This window comes from Rattus norvegicus, chromosome 1 (assembly GCF_036323735.1).
Source record: "Rattus norvegicus strain BN/NHsdMcwi chromosome 1, GRCr8, whole genome shotgun sequence".
NCBI lineage: Eukaryota > Metazoa > Chordata > Mammalia > Rodentia > Muridae > Rattus > Rattus norvegicus.
In genome coordinates, this window is record NC_086019.1 from 81,873,859 (window position 1) to 81,894,007 (window position 20,149).

General features: G+C 38.1%; 2 pseudogenes; both read left to right on the forward strand.

The window, feature by feature from the left end:
- On the forward strand, positions 727 to 1,679 carry Vom1r-ps59 (vomeronasal 1 receptor pseudogene 59; annotated as a pseudogene).
- Vom1r4-ps3 (vomeronasal 1 receptor 4, pseudogene 3) lies at positions 4,241 to 12,145 on the forward strand (annotated as a pseudogene).
- Positions 12,146 to 20,149: the final 8,004 nt, after the last annotated feature.

Genomic DNA, 20,149 nt, shown 5'->3' on the forward strand with positions numbered 1-20,149 from the left:
TTTACTTAAACATTTTAAAGAAAAAAAAGATGAAAAATTGATCTGTGCCAAAAGTGATTTTCTCTTTGTAAAAACTGGTGTTTCCTCAAAGGAACACGGTAAACTTGCACTTCATTATCAGGTACAGAACTGTACAGCACTTGGTCAGAGCAAGACCAATGCTCTGAAGATTGTAGCTTTGACTGTGCGCCAACTGGAAATGGTGCTCAAAGTCCAAAACCAGTCTGCTCCTAATGTTAATTTTCACGACAAACATTGGTTTTGATAGAAAAGACATTTCTAGATGACAGAGGAGTAAACTATACTGTCTTTAACTGATGCTGTGACAAAAATTGGAACCAAACATAAGGTAGAGAAAAGAGAATTTTTTTCTCTTATTGCTCCAGAATGATGTATTATGCAATGAAAGATAACAAAACCATCAAAAAAAAAGTGTGGATGGAGCAATGAGAGGCTAGGTGATTAAACGCACAAGAAAAACAACAGAATAGGGGCCACGCTATCCACACTCAAGGCTTCTTTCCATCATCCGAGTGATGACAGTCCTCCAGCAAGGCATCATCCCCTAAAGGATCATAATGTCATAAACAGTTCCACCAAACTGTGAAGAAACATTTCAAATACTATAAATGTCTGGGAAGTTTCTCATTTAAATGACCATAATTAACTACCCATCTCCATATTTCTCTGATTCAAATAAAGGAAGCTCAAAGTTCTCTCCTAGAAATGGATGTCTTCGTTACAATTCACTTAAACTGGGGAATGATGTTCCTTATTCAGACCACTGCTGGAATCCTTGGCAATACCTTCCTCTTTCATCAGTATAACTTCCCATTTTTCACTACACAGGTGATGCGACCCAGGAACTTGATTCTCAATCAGCTCATTGTAACAAACAACTTGGTTCTTCTCTCCAAAGGGATTCCTCAAACAGTGACCACTTTGGGGTTGGCACCTTACTTGGGGATGCTGGGTGCAAATCCATTCTCTACTTGTACAGAGTGGCCAGAGGTGTCTCCCTCATTACTACCTCCCTCCTCAGTGGCTTTCAGGCCATTAAGCTTCACCCTAATACCTCAGGGTGGCTGAGCCTCAGAATTAGTTCCTCAGAGTGGATTGGCACCTGCTGTTTCCTTTGCTGGATGCTGCAGCTCATAGTCAACATCCATGTACCAAATATTGTAAGTGCCACACAGAATAGTAAAAACCTGACTTCCAAAGGACTCCACAGATACTGTTCCACCGCCGGGCCTGAGAGTTTCATTTTCTTTGTAGCAGGAGTGATTTTACCCCTGAATGATATAATGTGTCTGTTCTTCATGGCCTGGGCCAGTGGCTCCATGATCCTTGTCCTACACAAACACAAGCAACGAGTATTGTACATCCATAGCCATAACCTATCCTCAAAGTCTGCCCGTGAAGACAGAGCCACATGGACTATCCTGCTCCTGGTGACCATGTTTCTCTCCTTTTACTCTCTATCTTCCATCTTATCACTTTGCATAACCCAGACTGAGAACCCAACCCCCCGGCTGCTAAACAGCTGTATACTGATGTCACTTGGCTTTCCAACACTCAGCCCCTTTGTATTCATTTGCACTTATTCTCATACTTCTCGCTGTTGCTTCATTTCTAATATAAAGGAAAGACAAAATCCACCTACGGTCTTTGCATTTTAATATTCTTTGAGAACATGTGCCCTTTTATGTAGTCACCTTTTCCTAATATTTACAGACTTATATTTTTATTTTCATGCTTGCTTACCTATAAAAACTTTGCAATATGATATTAAATAAAAAGGTAATATTTGCTTCTTGTTGCTTGTCTCTAAACATTGTTTAAAATGTAAACAAATGCATATTCATTTCCTCAAAATTCCATATATTTTTTATATAATCCTGTGATGTTCCCACTCTTGATCCTAAAACATTGGACTTGGAATACAAGCATATCCTCAGCTATTTATCAACTTAAAGTCTGAATTTAGGTAAAGTGGACCCTAGCTTCAAATCCGAGTACAATTTATTTTTCCCCTATATTGATTCTCCCCTTCTCACCCACAGCTCTGCAGCAGAACATCTGTGGCACCCATGCCTATGCCTCTGTTTCTATACCCTGTCAATTCCACAAATCTCCCTAGTTCAACTTTTCCCTCTCCAGGTATAGCATTGTTGCAGTCACAAACTGCAGTACACAATTTAAGCCAACATAGGGGTACTTATGCTTATGCAGGGCAACACTAAGTTGGAGGGAGATTCAGACCTATGGGAACTGTTTATGACATTATGATCCTTTAGGGGATGATGCCTTGCTGGAGGACTGCCATCACTTGGACGAAGGAAAGAAGCCCTAAGTGTAGATAGCCTGGCACCCTATTCTATTGTTTTTCTTGTGTGTTTAATCACCTAGACTCTCATTGCATCCTCCACACTTTTTTTATCGTTTAGTTATCTTTCATTGCATAATACATCATTCTGGAGCAATAAGAGAAAAAAATTCTCTTTACTCTACCTTATATTTGGTCACAATTTTTGTCACAGCATCAGATAAAGCCAGTATAGTTTACTCCTCTCTCATCTAGAAATGTCTTTTCTATCAAAACCAATGTTTGTCATGAAAATTAACATTAGGAGCAGACCGTTTTTGAATTTGAGGACCATTTTCGGTAGGCACACACTCAAACCTACAATCATCAGGGCTTGGTCTTGTTCTGACAAAGTTCTGTACAGCACTATACCCAATAATGAAGTGCAGTTTACCATGTTCCTTTGAGGAAACACCAGTTTTTACAAAGAGAAAAATCACATTTGGCACAGATCAATTTTTCATCTTTTTCCTTTAAAATGTTTAAGTAAATCATCACTTTCAGAAACAGTTTTGTGAAATTCAGTAAGCAATGCAGAGAAGACAGTATGGAGCCAAGCTACCCCAAAGGTATCTTCCTTCTTGTATGTCCTTAGAAGATTATGCCTTAGTGGATAAAGCTGGCACCAGGCTTTATCACCTGGGTTGGATCCTTTGGAAGTATGTGGTAGGAGAACAAACTAAAATAATACAAATGCCTTCCAAATGAAAACATTGCATACGTGCAAACAAACAGGTATGTTATAAATATAGCTAGAGAGTGCAGAGATGACTTGTTGCTTAAGATCACCTCAGACATTTTTAGAGAATCCAAATTTAGTTCCAAGCACACACTTTGTCAAGTTCACAGCTTCCAGTAACTTCAGCTCAAGGTGTTTGTCTCTTTTGGACTCCCTGGACACTACACTCAATTGTACAAATATGTATGTGTATTCACATATGTGCACACCACACAGACACAAATGAGAATAGAAGAAATAATATGGTAAAGATATATAGGATAAAACTGTATTTTCTTAAATAAATATAATACCAAAACTTGTGTCTAGAATAACTCATTAGTAATCAAGCACTTGTTTAGAATGCACAAGACCCAGAGTTCAATACTCATAATCATACACACACACACACACACACACACACACACACACACACACAAAAGCAGACAAACACTGTATAATAAAAGCAAAGTCAAGAAACTGGCCTTGAAGGAAGAATAAAAGACAAATAAGGGAAATCAAGATCTCTCTTGGAAGCAGAGCTCTATCTCCACCAAGTTTTTAGGTTTCACTTTATATATTAAGTTCATATTTCTGTTAACCTATTAGACAAAATTGCAGGACTTATTTAGGTTATTCGAGTTGCATTATTTGAAGTATTGTGGAATTAAAATAGAAAATGTAGCCAGGTGGATGGAATCCATCTCTAGAATTCTTGAATCAGAAGCAGGAGATATCTGCCAGTGCAAGGTTCACCTGATCTACACAAGGAATATCAGGCCAGTCAGGGATAGATTGTGAGAACCTGTCTCAAACCCAGCAATGCCAGCCCAAATAAGAAATAGAAAAAAATCACAGAAATATAATGGTTATTTTTCTTTTTAGATTTATTTTATTTTTATTGGATATTTTCTTTATCTACATTTCACATATTATTCCCCTTTCTGGTTTCCCCTCCAAAAACTCCCTATCACAACACCCCACCTCATTCCTCCATGAGGGTGGTCCCTTACTGTACTGGCTGGTTTTATGTGTCAACTGGACACAAACAGAAGTTATCACAGAGAAAGGAGCCTCAGTTTAGAAAGTGCCTTCATGAGACCCAGCTGTAAGGCATTTTCTCAACTAGTGATCAAGTGGGGAGGACCCAGCCCATTATGGGTGGAGCTGTCCCAGAGCTGGTAGTCTTGGGTTCTATAAGAGAGCAAGCCAAGCAAGCCAGGGAAGGAAGCCAGTAAGACACATCCCTCCATGGCCTCTGCAACAGGGCCTGCTTCCTGACTTGCTTGAGTTCCAGTCCTGAATTCCTTTGGAGATGAACAGAATGTGGAAGTATAAGGTGAATAAACCCTTTCTTCCCCAACTTGATTCTTTGTTCGTGATGTTTTGTTCAGGAATAGAAACACTGACTAAGACACCTAACCAGCCACCAACTCCCTACACTATTCCCTCCCTGGCATTCCCCTTCACTGGGGCATAGAGCCTTCATAGGACTGAGGGCTTCTCCTCCCACCAATGCCTGACAAGACCATCCTGTACTACATATGTGACTGGAGCCATGGGTACTATTTGGTTGATTAAGTTCTGAAACAATAATTGTCCATTTTGAAACAAAATTTCATTTGTTTAAAAATTAATGCTATTACATCACAAGAAGTTATGTAACTGGGTGGAAGTTTTGGAAATATTAAAGTCTAGATCAAATACTGGTAGTTTAAGAGAAGGATATGAAAAAAACTGAAATATTTCAAACAAATGTATTAATTCTCACTATGGCCAAGGTGAGAAGGTCAGGAGTAGAATGCTTGCCCAAAATTCACAAGTCTCCAGTCCAATCCTTAGCACTGCAAAAATAAATCTTTGCATAATTAAAAGTAGGCAGATTAATTTGCAGTGTTAGAGGCAATGGAAGATATTCATACATCTGTGAGTAAATATCCTCAGCAGTGAACTGTGGACACTAGAGGCAAACACTGAACCAATGACAATATGTGACCCTTTGACCTGCTAGGATCCCAGATAACCTATATCATTTAATAACAGAAGTCATTCATGCAAACACAAACAACTTCCTCTTTTTCTTTTTAAAGGGTTACCAGTGGAGAAATGAGTAAGGAATAAGCTAGACATGTTTTCTAGAATTTGGACAGGAAAATGGATTTCAAATGTGTGGTCAGAAAAAGTATGTTTTCACAGCCTCAAGATAGGATGGCAAATTTACTCCTTGGGAGCTCCAGTAGGTCTGGTTGTTTGAGATTATTGTTATTCCTATGGGGTTGCACACTGCTTCAGCTCCTTCAGTCCTTTCTAAAATACCTCCAATGTGGTCCCCGTGCTCTGTCCAATGGTTGGCTGTGAGCATCCACCTCTGTATTTCTCAGGCTCTGGCAGAGCCTCTCAGGAAACACTGAGCAAGCTCTCAGGCTCTCGCTATCCACAACAGTGTCTGGGTTTGTTGTCTGTATATGGGATGGATCTCTAGGTGACCATTCCTTCCATCTCTGCTCCTCACTTTGTACCTGTATTACTTTTAGACAGGAGCTAAAATTTGGACATGAGTGAGTGGGCCCTTCCCCCAACCTGAGGCCTCGCCTAACCTCTGGATGTGGTCTCTAAAGGTCCTCCCTCCCATTTGTTGGGCATTTTAGAAGGATCAATTCCCTAGTCTAGAGGAATGCTAGGGTAGTGAAGTGGGAGTGAGTGAGTGGGAGATGGAGTACCTTCAAAAAGGCAGGGGTAGAGGGGATGAGATGGGGGTTTCTGGAGGAAAAACTGGTAAAGCAGATAATATATGAAATGTAAACACAAAAAATATCCAATAAAAAATAAAGATAGGATTGGGGAAGCCCTGATAATCTTGAGACTGGTACAGTGCATTAAGGGCTATCAAGGCACTGTCAGTATGGTCCCATGATGAAGCCACTGGTAATGTATCTATACACTGTAATTCTTCCTAACTAGAATCCTAAAATTATCTTAGTCAATTTGGGATGACACTTTTCTTTTATAAAAATGTGTATTTACCTTCATCACATGATCTTAGAAGGATTTGTGACAATGAAATAATGGATTAATGAGATTTATCCTGCTACAAAGGGCCAGTACGAAAACAAGGGTGTATGGTTCTGTGGGTCATATTGAAAACACTCAGAGGAATGTTCACAGAGCTAACTGAGCACAGCATGGACCATATGTGTAAGTTTCCAAGCCAGACTTGCAAAGATGTACACTGAAATAATTGGACCATGTCAACCCATGAGTTCTGGTCAACTCAGGACAATATTACTACAACTGTCTCAAAATTCTGCATATCTACCCTATACTCCTTAAGACAGTTCCAGAGAAAGAGATCTATGAAAAAGGAGTCAACTTACCAAGCCATATTCTGTGAGGCAGTAGCCACTTTGGTCATACTGAGATCATATTCACAGGAGAACATTTCATTCCTGAGATAAAGACTTGTCACACCATGAGGTCATCCTTGAGGAAAGTGATTATCATTTTATCCCTTAGTGCAGTGACAGTGTCTGCATAGGAATTAAAAATCATCTCAGAGAAACACTTACACCATGTTCAAATTTCTGAGAGCAATGGGAGTTATTAGTGTCAAGCCAGGTCAGGGGATACAGAGAAAAACATCATATCGAATGGCTAAAGAACACCTTGTGAAATTGATTGGGTATACAAGGGCACTGAGTTCTAGGGAGTAGAAATAAGCTTGACTGTGTATCTTGCCACCTTGAGGGATTTAATTCCCATATGTGTTTATTTATCACTCCTAAGAAATTTTCATGATGCATATCTAGAAGTGGGAAGATGAACTTCTCGGGTTGGAATGAACTGTTCTGGCTGATATTTGTTCCCAGACAAAAAGACAGGAAGTGATGCTCTGACTCTCAAAAGTGAATTTGGAGTAGTTTTAATTAACAGCTATTACGTGCATGATTAGAACCTAATGTGGGTCTCATTGGTGCTTTGGGTTTATAAGCAAAAGCAAGAAAGAAACTGGCAACACAGAGATGGCTCAACATGTAAAGGTAATTGCCACCAAGAATAACAACCTGAGTTTAACCCTGCTAGGGACAGGATACAATACAGGGATCTTCTCTGGGACACTAAAAAGCAAGAGACACATCTCTCCAGGGAATCTGTCAACAGAAATTAAGGACTGCCCACAGCAGTCTTAGATGAAGACATCTCAGAATTCCAGAGTCAACTCTTTGTAAAAATGTTATTCCCATTTATCCTAACCTTAGCCCTGGACAACAGCTGTATTGATTGCATTTGTGAGTGACGGCTGTTTGATTAGTCTGGGTGTGCATAATTCTTCTATAATACCTGACTTTCTTATTTCTCTTTCTGCTATTTATATCTGAAGCACCATTTATGGAAGAAGTTTTCTTTTTTCCATTTTATATTCTTGGCTTATTTGTCAAAGAACAATTGCACATAAGTGTATGGTTTTTATTTCTGCACCTTCAATTCTGTTTCATTGTTCAACCTGTTCGCCAGAAAGAAAAATGGAAAAAGGTCTTCCAAGCAAATGGTCCTAAGAAACAAGCTGGAGTAGCCATCCTAATATCCAATAAAATAGAATTTCAACCAAAATTTCAATTGTGGTGAGAAAGGACACTTAATATTGATCAAAGGGAAAATCCACCAAAAGAAAGTCTCAGTTCTGAACATCTATGCCCCAAATGCAAGGGTACCCACATCCATAAAAGAAATTCTACTAAAGCTCAATACACATTGAACCCCACACAATAATAGTAGGAGACATCAACCCACTCTCACAAATGGGCAGCTCATGGAAACAGAAACTAAACAGAAACAGAGTGAAACTAATAGAGGTTATGAATCAAATGGATTTAACAGATATCTAAAGAATATTACACACTAAAACAAAAGAATACACCTTCTTCTTAGCACCTTATGGTACCGTATCAAAAATAGATCATATTATTGGTTACAAAACAAACCTAAACAGATGCAAGAAGACTGAAATAATCCCATGCATCCTATCAGTCCACCAGGGCCTAAGGCTGGTCTTCAATAACAGCAAAACCAACAGAAAGCCTATATACATGTGGAAATTGAATAACTCTCTATTCAATAATAACTTGGTCAGGGAAGAAATAAAAATAGAAATAAAAACTTCCTGGAATTTAATGAAAATATTGATACATCATATTGTGTCATGAAACACAATAAAAGCAGTGCTAAGAGGAAAATTCATAACACTAAATGCACTGGTAAAGAAACTGGAGAGATCTTACACTAGCAACTTAACAGCACACCTGAGAGCAGTAGAACAAAAATAAGGAAACTCACCTGAGATCAGTAGGTGGCAGGTAATAATCAAACTAGGGATGAAATCAACCAAGGAGAAACAAAGAGAACTATACAATGAATCATCAAAAAGAAAAGGAGCTGGTTCTTTGAGAAAATCAACAAGATAGATAAAGCCTTAATCAGACTAACAAGAGGGCACAGAGTATCCAAATTAACAAAATCAGAAATGAAAAGGGAGACATAACGACAGAATCTGAGGACATTATAAAAATCATCAGATCCTACTACAAAAGGCTATACTCAACAAAACTTTAAAATCTACATGAAATGGATGGTTTCCTAGACAGATACCACATAACAAAGTTAAATCAAGAGCAGGTAAATTATGTCAACAGGCCCATATTCCCAAAAGAAATAGAAGTCATGAAAAAAACACAAAACAAAACAAAACAAAACAAAACAAAAAAAAACCTCCTAACCAAAAAAAAAAAAATGCCGTGGGCCACATGGATTTAGTTCACAGTTCTACCAGACCTTCAAGGAAGACCTAATACCAATATTACTCAAACTATTCCATAAAATAGAAACAGAAGGAACATTATCTAAGTCATTCTATGAAGCTACAATTACTCTGATACCTAAACCACATAAGGACTCAACAAAAAAGAGAACTTCACACCTATCCTACATATGAATATCAATGCCAAAATTCTCAATAAAATTCTTGCAAACTAAATCCAAGAGCACATCAAAACCATCATTCTTCACAATCAACTAGGATTCATCCCAAGGTTGGTTCAATATATGAAAATCTGTAAAGGTAATCCACTATATAAACAAACTCAAATAAAAAAGTCAGATGCTCATCACCTGAGATGCAGAAAAAACATTTGACAAAATTCAACACCCCCTCATGTTAAAAGGTTTGAAGAGATCAGGAATGCAAGGCCCATACCTAAACATAACAAAAGCAATATGCAGCAAACCAAAGGCAATATGAAATTAAATGGAAAGATACTTGAGCAATCCCACTAGAATTGGGGACAGGACAAGGGTTCCCACTCTCCCCATATCTATTCAATACAGCACTCTACATACTAGCTAGAACAATAAGACAACAAAAACAGATGAAGGTGATAAAAATTGGCAAAGAAAAAAATGAAGGTATCAATATTTGAAGATGATATAATAGTATACAAAAGCAACCACAAAAATTCTACCAGGGAATGTCTCCAGCCGCTAAACAACTTCAGGAAAGTGACTGGATGTAAAATTAACTCAAATAAATCAGTAGCCTTCCTTTATACAAATGATAAACCTGCTGACAAAGAAATTAGGGAAACAACTCCCCTGGCAATAGCCACAAATAATATCTTAGGGTAACTCTAACCAAACAGATGAAAGATCTATAAATTATTAACTTCAAGTTTCTCAAGACAGTAATTAAAGAAAATCTCAGAAAATAGAGAGATCTCCCATTCTCATATATTCACAGAATTAACATAGTAAAAATGGTCATCCTACCAAAGGCAATCTACAGATTCAGTGCAATCTCCATCAAAATCCAAATATAATTCTACAAAGACATGGAAAAAGCAATTCTCAAATTTATCTGGAAAAGCAAAGAACCCAGGATTGTTAAAAAAAATTAAAAATAAAACAACAGCTGGGGTAATCTCTGCCCATGACCACAAACTCTACCTTGGAGCAATTGTGATAAAAATTACATGGTAGTAAAATTCATTTTTTTTTACTATATCTCATTCTTCATTATTTGTCTCGGCCTCTTGTTTGAACTATTTAACCTTTCCATTCATCTTGCTCACAAGTTTTTGTGTCTCTTGGGACAGTTTTTTAACCCCTTTTTTTCTGGTTTGTTTGTATGTTTCTTTAAATAGCTGAATTACAGGATGGATTAAGTCTTTGTTTACATTACTACACTCAATTCATTCAGAAAACTTAGAAGAATCTATTGGAAAATAGTTTAGGAAAAGCACTAGAGAATCTGTGAAGACAGAATATGAATCTACAAACATTTTTCACTCCCACAATATTAACCCATCATATTTTATATTATGATATTGTATCTTGGTGGATTATAAACCTTGAGATAAAATGGACTTTTAGACTTATTGACTTCTTTTTCAGTAAAATTGGCACCTAGGCTCACACATATGTATGTGGTTGATTGTCATGTGGGAGACACACCAATAGTAAGTGCAAGTGAAGATTTGCATCCCCATTTTTGAGGATGCAGGATTATAGTTATGCATCGCTATTGTCGTTGCAATAATACAATGTTTAGACACTCTGGAAAGAAAATCTATCAGGAGCTACTATTATTATTATATCCTCAGACTACACACACACAAACACATACCCACATCACCACCACCACCCCAACTACCACCACCACCACCACACCACACCATACTAAACTGTACTATAATGTATGTTTTTTCACCCACCGGAAGAAGAATAGTTCATCACTGTGAGAGATATATTTACCATCAATTGCTATGAGCCTGTGTCATTTCTACCTGCTATCTGTAGCACTCCGGTGATAATGCAGCAGAGCAATCCTCCTTCATGTACTAAGCAATGCACGCTGCTTCATTTGTTTTTCTAAACTGTAGTTAATTATTGATGATTCTCCTCTCCATCTCTGCACTCCCCCTTGCACCGGTCTATCTCCAACAGCTGCTCTTCAGCTCTGACTTTACTTGTGTGTTTTATTGGCCCAACCCACTTCTTCAGTACCTCTTTTCACTTTTTTCAGATTATCTCTCTAATGTTAAGCCCTATATAAACAACAGCATAAACATATAGTAAAAGTTAAGACCTGAAAATATAAGAGAGCATGCAGTTTTTTTTTCTTCCGGAATCTTGGCCACATTTTCCATATTCACTGGGAAAAGATGGGCACCTAAAGACCAGATTTTAAAACATCTGACTTTAGCCAATTTCTTGGTCATTATCTCAAGAATAACACCTCACATAATGGTAGAACTGGAGTTGCAGTGTCTTTGGGATGATCTCTTATGTAAACATACTCTCTACAGAAATCAAGAGTCCCAGGGTGTTTCCCTGCACAGCACCTGCCTCTTGAGTTCCATCCAAGCAATCACAATCAGCTACAGACACTCAGTTAGATGAAGTTTTCACACTCAGCCTCCCAGTACATATTTAGGTTCTGTTCTCTAAACCGGTTTGTGCATCTTCTTCTAAACATAAGGATAGTTATACAAGTGGTTCTCAAAATAACAAAAATTTAACTAAGAAAATCAAGTTGAGGAAGTGTTCAACATTAGCTTTTGGCAAAATCATAACTCTGATAAATCTTTCATTCCTTTGTTTCATTGATGTTCTGTGTTCGAGTCTCAAGGTTTGGGCCAATGTCTTCATGGGAAACATTCTCTATAGGCACAAGAGTCAGATCCAATACAGACACTTTTCTCAGCATTCCCACAAAGTCTTTCCTGAAGAAAGAGCCACAAAAACCATCTTGATCCTTGTGTGAACCTTTATCTTCTCCTACGAAATGTCCCTCATACTGGGTATCTATTCAACAATATTTGACAAAATCAACAAATTTACATTCCTTAGACACATACTTCCCAATATTTTGCCCTTTATTCTTATTACTGATAAAATCTTCTCTGAAGAACCATTCTCCCTGCTATAGGGAAAGGCAATTTACATGGTCATTTGTGTGCTATGGTAAATTTAAATATTCTTCCTCCATTACTGATCATCAGACTCACCCATGACCAGATGTTATTAAGCAATGGGACACGTTGTTTCTCTTTCTGCTATTTATCTCTGAGGCTTAAGAAGAATGACATATTTAAGTCATGCAATAAAGGACAAGTGACACATGGCAAAATTTGTTTTTCCATAGAGGTGTCTGCATGGCAACATCGGAAGTAAACTCACTCATATCTGGTACACCTATGAGGAGCATGAAATCACATTCCAAGAATAAATTAATGTTTTTGAAGACATTGAATTCAAAAGATTCTCATCTTGTTTTCATAGGATTTTCTGAAAAAACACACAGAGTTCACCTTGAATTAGTCCATTCTTAGACTGTATTCAAACATAAGCCCCCTTTTTAGTTTTGAATGGCAGGATATTCATAGTAATCTTGATTTTAAATATTTTAGTAAGTTTATTTGTCCTTTGATATGCAAGTATCTTATAAGAAATCAAACTATAATATTAGAACTGTAAAAGCAGTCTGTGTTATACTTTGCCACCCAAAACAGAGATCCAAAATATGTGTGGAACTATTAGCTAAATTGTTATATATTAATATTCTTATATTAATGAGAAAAGTCTAAAGGATACCAAGAAAAGTTACTTATATGATTAGTAGTTCTGGTGTCTGGTAAAACAAAAGTCCATATTTGTCTTCTAATAGAAATACAAATTTAATAATGTCTTATGCAAAATAGGAAGTGATTTATATCCCAAGGAAAAATTAAATACAGTTCTTTCTTCAGATAATGAACAAATCTATTATGGTCCCAAGGTTCAGTAATTAGTAAAGTATCTCTCTCTTGGTACATAGAGCCTTAATTTGGCCCCTGGTGGGCAGATTTGAATTCTGATGATACGATCCAAATGTCACAATGTCCTATAACTGTAGGTTTGCTTTCTTTCTAGTGACTTACACTGTTTCCTTGGCCTCCAGCCATGTCCTTGATTGCTAAGTGATGAAAGAGTATAGGGAATATCCATCATGTTTCAGTGGGTCCATCTGCAATAACAGATGCATACCTTCCCCAATCTACTTCTGAATCAGTAAAACTAGGGAAAGTTATTGCATCAGCTTGCTCACTTCCTTCTGAAGTAAAGTCACAGAAGGTGGAGTGTGCATGAGTTTGAGCTTCTTTTTGAAATAACACTGCAACATTAGCAGAATCTGAAATGATATTTAAGGGTATGAATTAAACATTGAAGATGAATCAAAACAGCCAGTTCTATAAGTATTAATAGATTGATGAATAGCTAGATCATGAATCCTTCCCCATAACATTAGGTGAGCCATCAATAAAATAAGTATCTGCATGGAAATTGGGAGAAAGTTGGATAATTTTTAGAGTCAGTTTTTTCATCTCATTAATTTTCCCAAAGAACTAATTCTTCCAAATATTCTTTGTATTGTTCTCTTTACTTCTCTTTTTTAAAAATAATTTTATTTTTCTTGGATAATTTATGTATTTACATTTCAAATGTTATTCCTCTTTTCCCCTGTCCCATATCCCCTCCTTTCTCCACCTGCTTCTCTGAGGATGTTACCAATTCCACCCATCCATTCCAACCTCATTGTCCTGGCATTACCCTACATTGGTGAAACAAAACTTCACAGGATCAAGGGCATTTCCTTCCATTGATGCTGGACAATGCCATTTTGTGCCACATATATGGCTGGAGCCATGGGTCCCTCCATGTGTACTCGTTAGTTGGTGGTTTAGTTCCTCAGAGCTCTTATGGGTTCTGGTTGATTGATACTCTTGTTCTTCCTATGGAGTTGCAAACTCCTTCCAATCCTTAGGACTTTTCTCTAACTGCTCCATTTGGTCCCCTTGTTCAGTCCAATGGTTAGCTGCAACCATCCTCATCTGTATCAGTATGGCTCTAGCAGAACCTCTCAGGAAACAACCATACCTGGCTCCTGTCAGCAAGCACTTCTTGGCATCAGCAATAGTGACTGGGTTTGGGTCACTGCATATGGGATGGATCTGGATGACCTTTTCTTCAGTCCTTGCTCCACTTTTTGTCCCTGTGATTCCTCCTGTGAGTATTTTGTTCTCCCTTCTAAGGAGGAATGAAACATTCACATTTTTTCTCTTCCTTCTTCTTAGGCTTCATATGGTCTGTGAATTCTTTCTTAAGTATTCAAGCTTTGGGACTGAAAATGATTAATCAGTGAGTGCATGCCATGTGTGTTCTTTTGTGACTGGGTTATCTCACTCAGGATGATATTTTCTAGTTTCATCCATTTGTCCAAGAATTTCATGTAGACATTGTTTTTAATAGCTGAGGAGCAGTACATTGCATAAATGTTCCACATATTCTGTATTTATTTTTCTGTTGAAGGACATCTGGGTTTTTTCAACCTTCCACCTATTTTAATTAAGGCTCTATAAAGATAGTGGAGCATGTGTCCTTCTTTTTTTTTTCTTTTTTTTTATTATTTTTTTTTATTAACTTGAGTATTTCTTATATACATTTCAAGTGTTATTCCCTTTCCCGGTTTCCGGGGAAACATCCCCCTCCCCCCTCCCCTTCCTTATGGGTGTCCCCCTCCCAACCCTCCCCCCATTGCCGCCCTCCCCCCATAGTCTAGTTCACTGGGGGTTCAGTCTTAGCAGGACCCAGGGCTTCCCCTTCCACTGGTGCTCTTACTAGGATATTCATTGCTACCTATGGGGTCAGAGTCCAGGGTCAGTCCATGTATAGTATTTAGGTAGTGGCTTAGTCCCTGGAAGCTCTGGTTGCTTGACATTGTTGTACTTTTGGGGTCTCAAGCCCCTTCAAGCTCTTCCAGTTCTTTCTCTGATTCCTTCAACGGGGGACCAATTCTCAGTTCAGTGGTTTGCTGCTGGCATTCGCCTCTGTATTTGCTGTATTCTGGCTGTGTCTCTCAGGAGCGATCTACATCCGGCTCCTGTCGGTCTGCACTTCTTTGCTTCATCCATCTTGTCTAATTGGGTGGCTGTATATGTATGGGCCACATGTGGGGCAGGCTCTGAATGGGTGTTCCTTCAGTTTCTGTTTTAATCTTTGCCTCTCTATTCCCTGTCAAGGGTATTCTTGTTCCCCTTTTAAAGAACGAGTGAAGCATTCACATTTTGATCATCCGTCTTGAGTTTCATTTGTTCTAGGCATCTAGGGTAATTCAAGCATTTTGGCTAATAGCCACTTATCAATGAGTGCATACCATGTATGTCTTTCTGTGATTGGCTTAGCTCACTCAGGATGATATTTTCCACTTCCAACCATTTGCCTACGAATTTCATAAAGTCATTGTTTTTGATAGCTGAGTAATATTCCATTGTGTAGATGTACCACATTTTCTGTATCCATTCCTCTGTTGAAGGGCATCTGGGTTCTTTCCAGCTTCTGGCTATTATAAATAAGGCTGCAATGAACATAGTGGAGCACGTGTCTTTTTTATATGTTGGGGCATCTTTTGGGTATATGCCCAAGAGAGGTATAGCTGGATCCTCAGGCAGTTCAATGTCCAATTTTCTGAGGAACCTCCAGACTGATTTCCAGTATGGTTTTACCAGTCTGCAATCCCACCAACAATGGAGGAGTGTTCCTCTTTCTCCACATCCTCGCCAGCATCTGCTGTCCCCTGAGTTTTTGATCTTAGCCATTCTCACTGGTGTGAGGTGAAATCTCAGGGTTGTTTTGATTTGCATTTCCCTTATGACTAAAGATGTTGAACATTTCTTTAGGTGTTTCTCAGCCATTCGGCATTCCTCAGCTGTGAATTCTTTGTTTAGCTCTGAACCCCATTTTTTAATAGGGTTATTTGTTTCCCTGCGGTCTAACTTCTTGAGTTCTTTGTATATTTTGGATATAAGGCCTCTATATGTTATAGGATTGGTAAAGATCTTTTCCCAATCTGTTGGTTGCCGTTTTGTCCTAACCACAGTGTCCTTTGCCTTACAGAAGCTTTGCAGTTTTATGAGATCCCATTTGTCGATTCTTGATCTTAGAGCATAAGCCATTGGTGTTTTGTTCAGGAAATTTTTTCCAGTGCCCATGTGTTCCAGATGCTTCCCTAGTTTTTCTTCTATTAGTTTGAGTGTGTCTGGTTTGATGTGGAGGTCCTTGATCCACTTGGACTTAAGCTTTGTACAGGGTGATAAGCATGGATCGATCTGCATTCTTCTACATGTTGCCCTCCAGTTGAACCAGCACCATTTGCTGAAAATGCTATCTTTTTTCCATTGGATGGTTTTGGCTCCTTTGTCAAAAATCAAGTGACCATAGGTGTGTGGGTTCATTTCTGGGTCTTCAATTCTATTCCATTGGTCTATCTGTCTGTCTCTGTACCAATACCATGCAGTTTTTATCACTATTGCTCTGTAATACTGCTTGAGTTCAGGGATAGTGATCCCCCCTGAAGTCCTTTTATTGTTGAGGATAGCTTTAGCTATCCTGGGTTTTTTGTTATTCCAGATGAATTTGCAAATTGTTCTGTCTAACTCTTTGAAGAATTGGATTGGTATTTTGATGGGGATTGCATTGAATCTGTAGATTGCTTTTGGTAAAATGGCCATTTTTACTATATTAATCCTGCCAATCCATGAGCATGGGAGATCTTTCCATCTTCTGAGGTCTTCTTCAATTTCTTTCCTCAGTGTCTCGAAGTTGTTATTGTACAGATCTTTTACTTGCTTGGTTAAAGTCACACCGAGGTACTTTATATTATTTGGGTCTATTATGAAGGGTGTCATTTCCCAAATTTCTTTCTCGGCTTGTTTCTCTTTTGTGTAGAGGAAGGCTACTGATTTATTTGAGTTAATTTTATACCCAGCCACTTTGCTGAAGTTGTTTATCAGCTTTAGTAGTTCTCTGGTGGAACTTTTGGGATCACTTAAATATACTATCATGTCATCTTCAAATAGTGATATTTTGACCTCTTCTTTTCCGATCTGTATCCCCTTGATCTCCTTTTGTTGTCTGATTGCTCTGGCTAGAACTTCAAGAACTATATTGAATAAGTAGGGAGAGAGTGGGCAGCCTAGTCTAGTCCCTGATTTTAGTGGGATTGCTTCAAGTTTCTCTCCATTTACTTTAATGTTAGCAACTGGTTTGCTGTATATGGCTTTTACTATGTTTAGGTATGGGCCTTGAATTCCTATTCTTTCGAGGACTTTTATCGTGAAGGGGTGTTGAATTTTGTCAAATGATTTCTCAGCATCTAATGACATGATCATGTGGTTCTGTTCTTTCAGTTTGTTTATATAATGGATCACGTTGATGGTTTTCCGTATATTAAACCATCCCTGCATGCCTGGGATGAAGCCTACTTGATCATGGTGGATGATTGTTTTGATGTGCTCTTGAATTCGGTTTGCCAGAATTTTATTGAGTATTTTTGCATCGATATTCATAAGGGAAATTGGTCTGAAGTTCTCTTTCTTTGTTGTGTCTTTGTGTGGTTTAGGTATAAGAGTAATTGTGGCTTCGTAGAAGGAATTCGGTAGTGCTCCATCTGTTTCAATTTTGTGGAATAGTTTGGATAATGTTGGTATGAGGTCTTCTATGAAGGTTTGATAGAATTCTGCACTAAACCCGTCTGGACCTGGGCTCTTTTTGGTTGGGAGACCTTTAATGACTGCTTCTATTTCCTTAGGAGTTATGGGGTTGTTTAACTGGTTTATCTGTTCCTGATTTACCTTCGATACCTGGTATCTGTCTAGGAAATTGTCCATTTCCTGAAGATTTTCAAGTTTTGTTGAATATAGGTTTTTATAGTAAGATCTGATGATTTTTTGAATTTCCTCCGAATCTGTAGTTATGTCTCCCTTTTCATTTCTGATTTTGTTAATTTGGACGCACTCTCTGTGTCCTCTCGTTAGTCTGGCTAAGGGTTTATCTATCTTGTTGATTTTCTCAAAGAACCAACTTTTGGTTCTGTTGATTCTTTCTATGGTCCTTTTTGTTTCTACTTGGTTGATTTCAGCTCTGAGTTTGAATATTTCCTGCCTTCTACTCCTCCTGGGGGCATTTGCTTCTTTTTGTTCTAGAGCTTTTAGGTGTGCTGTCAAGCTGCTGACATATGCTCTTTCCTGTTTCTTTCTGCAGGCACTCAGCGCTATGAGTTTTCCTCTTAGCACAGCTTTCATTGTGTCCCATAAGTTTGGGTATGTTGTATCTTCATTTTCATTAAATTCTAAAAAGTTTTTAATTTCTTTCTTTATTTCTTCCTTGACCAGGTTATCATTGAGTAGAGCATTGTTCAATTTCCACGTATATGTGGGCATTCTTCCCTTATTGTTATTGAAGACCAGTTTTAGGCCGTGGTGGTCCGATAGCACGCATGGGATTATTTCTATCTTTCTGTACCTGTTGAGGCCCGTTTTTTTACCAATTATATGGTCAATTTTGGAGAAAGTACCATGAGGAGCTGAGAAGAAGGTATATCCTTTTGCTTTAGGATAGAATGTTCTATAAATATCCGTTAAGTCCATTTGGCTCATGACTTCTCTTAGTCTGTCGACATCACTGTTTAATTTCTGTTTCCATGATCTGTCCATTGATGAGAGTGGTGTGTTGAAATCTCCCACTATTATTGTGTGAGGTGCAATGTGTGCTTTGAGCTTTAGTAAGGTTTCTTTTACATATGTAGGTGCCCTTGTATTTGGGGCATAGATATTTAGAATTGAGAGTTCATCTTGGTGGATTTTTTCCTTTGATGAATATGAAGTGTCCTTCCTTATCTTTTTTGATGACTTTTAGTTGGAAATTGATTTTATTTGATAATAGAATGGTACTCCAGCTTGCTTCTTCTGACCATTTGCTTGGAAAGTTGTTTTCCAGCCTTTCACTCTGAGGTAGTGTCTGTCTTTGCCTCTTAGGTGTGTTTCCTGTAGGTAGCAGAATGCAAGGTCCTCATTGTGTATCCAGTTTGTTAATCTATGTCTTTTTATTGGGGAGTTGAGGCCATTGATATTGAGAGATATTAAGGAGTAGTGATTATTGCTTCCCGTTATATTCATATTTGGATGTGAGGTTATGTTTGTGTGCTTTCATTCTCTTTGTTTTGTTGCCAAGACGATTAGTTTCTTGCTTCTTCTAGGGTATAGCTTGCCTCCTTATGTTGGGCTTTACCATTTATTATCCTTTGTAGTGCTGGATTTGTGGAAAGATATGTGTAAATTTGGTTTTGTCATGGAATGTCTTGGTTTCTCCATCAATGTTAATTGAGAGTTTTGCTGGATACAGTAACCTGGGCTGGCATTTGTGTTCTCTTAGGGTCTGTATAACATCAGTCCAGGATCTTCTGGCCTTCATATTTTCTGGCGAGAAGTCTGGTGTGATTCTGATAGGTCTCCCTTTATATGTTACTTGACCTTTTTCCCTTACTGCTTTTAATATTCTTTCTTTATTTTGTGCGTTTGGTGTTTTGACAATTATGTGACGGGAGGTGTTTCTTTTCTGGTCCAATCTATTTGGAGTTCTGTATGCTTCTTGTATGTCTATGTGTATCTCTTTTTTTAGGTTAGGGAAGTTTTCTTCTATGATTTTGTTGAAGATATTTACTGGTCCTTTGAGCTGGGAGTCTTCACTCTCTTCTATACCTATTATCCTTAGGTTTGATCTTCTCATTGAGTCCTGGATTTCCTGTATGTTTTGGACCAGTAGCTTTTTCCGCTTTACATTATCTTTGACAGTTGAGTCAATGATTTCTATGGAATCTTCTGCTCCTGAGATTCTCTCTTCCATCTCTTGTATTCTGTTGGTGAAGCTTGTATCTACAGCTCCTTGTCTCTTCTTTTGGTTTTCTATATCCAGGGTTGTTTCCATGTGTTCTTTCTTGATTGCTTCTATTTCCATTTTTAATTCCTTCAACTGTTTGATTGTGTTTTCCTGGAATTCTTTCAGGGATTTTTGTGTCTCCTCTCTATGGGCTTCTACTTGTTTATTTATGTTTTCCTGGAATTCTTTCAGGGATTTTTGTGTCTCCTCTCTATGGGCTTCTACTTGTTTATTTATGTTTTCCTGGAATTCTTTCAGGGATTTTT